Below are 5,787 nucleotides of genomic sequence, written 5' to 3' on the forward strand. Positions count from 1 at the left end.
AAAAAAAAAAAAAAAAAAAGAAAAGAAAAGGAAAAGAAAAACCTCACGATTGATGACTGTCTTCTCTAAAATTCTTTCTCCCATCTCAAAAACAAAAGCAGAAACAAAAGACAAGAAAAATTCTCCCAGAATTGAAATAAAACCGGGGCAAAGACCTCCAAGTGGCAAGAGCTGTGGTTGATGGCGTCGATGGGGAAGAGGGCAACTGCGTTTGTATTCCCTTGTTACCAGAAGCTGAGCTTCTGGGAAGAAAGAAAAAGGTCTTAACATGTGATTTAGCCCACTCTACTTTTTCAGTCTTGTCTCTTTTTGAGGATTTAGATTTCAGACTGTCTTAGAGGGCCAAGAGAGGAGAAGGTCTTTCTGGGTTCAGATCTGTACCTACTTTGACTACTGCCTTGGGTTGACTGCTGCCCCCCCAGACAGTAAAATACACCTCACCAAGAGAGCTCCTCAGACCAGTGTGGACCCAGGGGGACAGATTCACTTGTGGGGAATCTTGAGTTCCCCCAGAAGTACTCTGAACATCCCAAACAAGCAAACAGCTGCCCCTCATCCCTTAGCACCCTGCCTCACCCCTAGGTCTGAGGAGGGGGACAGCTTTTGAAGAGTCTTTGAAGTGGTTCAGCAAAGTTATGACATCAATTCATGATTTCTCTCTCTCTCTCTCTCTCTCTCTCTTTTTAATTAAAAATGCATGTGAGTAGGATGTTCTCTTCCTTACTGTATCTATTTTGGTTCCAGGGGAAAGATGACACTTTCTCCACCGGATTTGTGATTAAAATTGTTTCTCCCCTGTGGATGGTGCCTGTCTATGCTGACGGGGTGGGGAACAGGCAGATGGGTGGAGGTGGCAAAGAGCTGCCTGCACTTATCAACTGGAAGAACAAAACAAAAACATTTGGAATATCACCAGATTGGGGCTGTCTCAGAGAAAGAGGCTCCAGAACCTGTTGCCAGCCCTTGGCATGACTACTGCCTCATGTTTCTGTCACTGCTCGGCCCAGTTTCCACAGGACAGTATCTGGTGAGGCTCTGGCTCGGCCTGACCCCTCCAGGCACTGTGGACTCTCCTTCCTCCAATATGGCATATGGTTCTCCAAGTACAACCTGGGTTCATAGCAAGGATTCAGCCTTCCATGTGGGGCTTTGCTTTGCCCTTCTTCCTTTACTTTTTGAGTCTTAGTAAACAGATCTTGAAGTCAAAGGACCCTCAGCCAATGTCACCAAACCACCAGGGCAGATGCAGTAGGCTCCGGGCATTAGCTTGACAGTGAAACCTAAATATCCTGTAGTGATGTTAAGTCCCTAGTGACAAACGGAGGGTGGTCATGGATTTGGAAAGGGTAACTTGTCGATGGTGTGCCCTCCCTCACTGTCTCACAATCCAGAAAGCTTGAGTGAAAATGCAGTTGGCATTGACTTCCCTCTTTGCTGCCCTTTGAAGTTTCCTTCTAGGCAGTGATGTGATAAGTGTGTGTGTGTGTGTGTGTGTGTGTGTGTGTGTGTGAAGCATCATGGACCCCTGGTTGGCTTATTTTGGTCACAAAGAAGCCAAGGAAGAAAGGCATCATGCCAGGACTTCTTGATCAAGTGAGACTCACTCTTCTTACTGATCATGTTTTTAAAATTCTCCTCATTTGGCCCATTTTATTTCTATGTAAAATATCACCTACAAGATATTTCCCAACATAAATGTCTTTCTCTAGTGCCACAAAGAAGATATTCTTCTCAATTATTACATAAACCAAAAAATTCCCTTTTAGGCTATTATAATGCCTAAATACATCTTACTGTTCAAATACAAAGAGCATCTGTTTTGTCATTGCACAGAGCTGAGTTCAAAACTGAAGTCTATCACTGCAGAGCTGTGGGACTTGAGCTCTCTGAACCCCAGTTGTCACTGCAGAAAACAGGACAGTAAAACTCCCTTCACAGAAGAGATAACATGAACCGGTAAAGATGACACGTGCTGTTTCTAGTGTAGTATCTGCTACTTACAGAGTCCTAACCAATTTGAGGTCATCTATTCTTTTCTTTGAAGGAGAAAGCATGATAAATGCATATAGCCCCCAAGAGTCTGCTTGAGTTTGTAATAGAAACCCATTGAAACCAATAATTTAGGGACTTGGAACATTTTACTCAAATAAATGGATTTGGATTTAATCCTTATTTGAGAAAAATGTAGCCGAGATTGCTGTTGTTAGACCTTAGTCTTTACAAAGTAAATGGAGAACATTATATTAAATATTGAAAAAAACATACAGATCTAGATGTTAAAATAACAGACATATTTTGAGTTAAATATCAAAGTGTGATATGTTCCATTCACATTGTTCCATTTAGGGGTCTGATAGATGAACCCTTTGCCTAAATTTAGTTGATTTTGATTCCTCATCAGAGATCTCAGTGATAATATATCACCCAAGTTAGACTATGGGTGTGAGGATTAGAAGAGGTAATGGTAAATACTTAGTTGGCAGACAGAATTCACAAGCAAATATAGCTCTGATTATTCCTCCAACATATTGTAGAAAGGTGAAGAATGCAGAGATAGAGCAAATCAAAGAGAGTAATTTCTTTAGATCAGTGATTTTCAATTGGGACAACTCTTATTTTCTTTTCATGAGATACTTGGCAGTGTCTGAGCATTATTTGTTGTTATTGCTAGGGTGGCAGGGACGGTAGATATGGGTGTGCTACTGGCACCTGGTGGGCAGTGGCCAGGGATACTGCTAAGCCTCCTGCCCTGCACAGCACAACCCCCACAGCAAGGAACTCTCTGGTCCCCAAGTCATAGTACCCAGTGCAGAGACCCTGCCTCAGCTGCAGCTTGTCTTTGTCAGGTTCTATGTGAGAAGGGAAAATTTTGATTTCTTCAGTAAATGAGAACAATGATTACTAAAGTCACAGGTTTTGCAAGTATGTCTACCCATGATCTCTCAAGAAAATAATATAGAATTTAATAAAAATGATTTTAATATCACTATGTTGGCATATTTTATTACAATGGTGACAGAGTGGTCATGTTTTTAGGTTTTAATAAAAAAAGATCTAATTTGTTTGCTGTAAATCTGAAACTGCTCTAAAAATAAAATCTTTTTTTTTTTTTTTAAAGAAAGTAAATGAAAAAGTGATTGTGATCAATAGAGCTTTGTGATTTGTCTGCAAATCTTGTAAGTGAAAGTTATGGTCAAATGAGTTCCAGCAATGAAACTTATTTTAAATAAGATTATTCAAATTTCCACATCTTTTCTCATCATCAAATTAAACAACATCAAAAAGGAACTCTCACTTTGATTTAATCATATCTGGGAATAAAACCCATCACTATCACACTGGTCAAGATGAGAAGTTAATATGTTGGCCAAATTAAGATTCTGTGTTTTTAATCCTTTTGCTGTCCCCCCACCCCCAGTTCTGCATGTATTACTTTGTTGGTCATTTAACCATTGGGCCCCAGTTTACTCAGAAAAATAAGAAATCAGACAAGCGACCTCATTAGGAGCTCACACACCAAGATTGTATGCTCTTTAGTATGGAGATTCCTCAGAAAACTTGGAATGGAACCACCATTTGACCCAGTTATCCCACTCCTCAGGGTATACCTAAAGGACTTAAAATCAGCATTCTACACTAACGTGGCCACATCAATGTCTACAGCAACTCAATTTACAATAGCTAAACTATGGAATCAACCTAGGTGCCCTTCAACAGATGAACAAATAAAGAAAATGTGATATATATATACACAATGAATAAGAATGAAATTATGGCATTTGCCTGTAAATGAATGGAACTAGAGACTATCATGCTAAGAGAAAGAAGCCAACCCCAAAGAACAAAAGTCTGAGTGTTCTCTCTGATATGTGGGTACTAACATACAATAAAGGGTGGGAAGGGAAGAATAGAAGTTCATTGGATTAGACAAAGGGAAATGGGGGCAGGGTTGGGGCAGGATGGGGGTAGGGAAAAGGAAAGACAGAATGAACCAGACATTCCTTTCCTCTGTTCATATATGAACACATGACCAGGGTAACTCCACATCATGTATAACCACAAGAATGGGAAGTTATACTCCACGTATGTATGATATGTCAAAATACATTCTCCTGTCATGTATAACCAAAAAGAAGAAATAAATTTAAAAGGTAACACAAAAAGACATAAAAGAAAAAAGATACTATGCTCTTGTGGAGAACTGTGACGTGTGTGCATCTGGGTTATAGGGGAGACATTTTGGGTGGGGGTCACTATTAGAGTATTGTTGAGACATGAAAATGCTTCGTACTTATGGCCCCCTCTGGAATACAGGGGGACCTCACCACATCCTCCTTTTGTTCCTCCCAAATATTTGCCAAGACATTGCGAACCTGTCCTCTACAGTACTTTTTCCTTTGTTCTGGTGTCTGGATCGCAATTGATTGGGCGACATTGGCCTCAAGTCTCTGCCTCCTGAGGCTTTGCCTAGGAAGGCTGCTAAGGGGCTTGGGCACCATCTTGATCCCAGCAGCTAGGGAAGGTGTGGAGGCTTTAGCTGTCAGTGAACATGACCCTGCCCCAGACTCCTGACTGAACTTGGTTCTTCATGAAGGGTGGAGACAGGTGGAGGTGGGTCCTCAGCAGCATCCAACATCAGATCTGGGAAAATTCAGAGAAGAGAACTGTGATGTAGTGTGACAGTAGCAGCCTTTGTAAGGCATCCTTTCGGCTAGCCCGTGTGTAGTTCCCTCCCATAGTGCTCTGGCTCAGCTAAATAACCGTCTACAGTCAATTGGATATTGTTATGGTTTGGATGTTAAGTATCCTCCAAAAGCTCATCTGTGAGACAATGCAAGTGGTTTAGAGGAGTAATGATTGGGTTAAGAGAGCTTTAACCCAATCAGTGAATCAATCCCTGATGGGATTAACTGAGTGGTAGCTGAAGGTGGGTAGGGTGTGGCTGGAGGAGGTGGGTCATTGGGTGTGTGCACCTTTGGGCTATATATTTTGTATTTGACAAATGGAGTCTCTCTGCTCCCTGATCATCATGTGACCTGCTTCTCTCTGTCACACTTTTCCACCACGATGTTCTGCCTCACCTTGAATCCCGAGGAATGGAGCCAGCATCCTATGAATTGAGACCTCTGAAACTGTGAAGTCTCAAATAAACTTTACCCCCTTTTAAACTGGTTCTTGTCAGGTCTTTTAGTCATGGCAGCAAAAAACAAAAAACAGACATTATTATAATGATATGAGAAGAAGCTTGATAAAGCCTGTGTTTGAGACTTGCTCTTTGGGAACCCTGAGAAACAGAGAGAAACCCAGGAAACAGAGCATCGTCAGTCGGGAAGACCAGTCCAAGCATACCGAGGACTGCAGCCATGAATGAACCCAGGCAAGAAGGTGAAAGAACAGCTCAGCTGAGCCCAGCTCCTAATCACCAAAATTGGGGACAATAAAAAGCACTTGGTTGGTTGGTTATAAAGACATTGATAATCTCTAGGAGCTGATTGGTTATTTAGTCACTGGCTTGTGAGGTCTAGTGGGCTGGGGAAACCAGCTCAGGCTCCCGCCACCCTAGTTATCTGCATGCCCGCCAACCCCGGATGCCCCGTGCTTTTAATATGGAGTGTTGTTTTTTTATGTCATGTGGAAAGAAAAAAAAAAAAAGCAAAAACCGTTGTATGTGTACAATTATGAGAAAATATATTTGTTTCTGGATACAGGACAAAAACACAGGAAAATTAAAAGGTTAATCCATTGGGACAATGAGCTTGTGAGTATATATATATATATATATATATA

The sequence above is a fragment of the Marmota marmota genome, unplaced genomic scaffold (assembly GCF_001458135.2).
Source record: "Marmota marmota marmota unplaced genomic scaffold, marMar, whole genome shotgun sequence".
NCBI classification, from domain to species: Eukaryota; Metazoa; Chordata; class Mammalia; order Rodentia; family Sciuridae; genus Marmota; species Marmota marmota.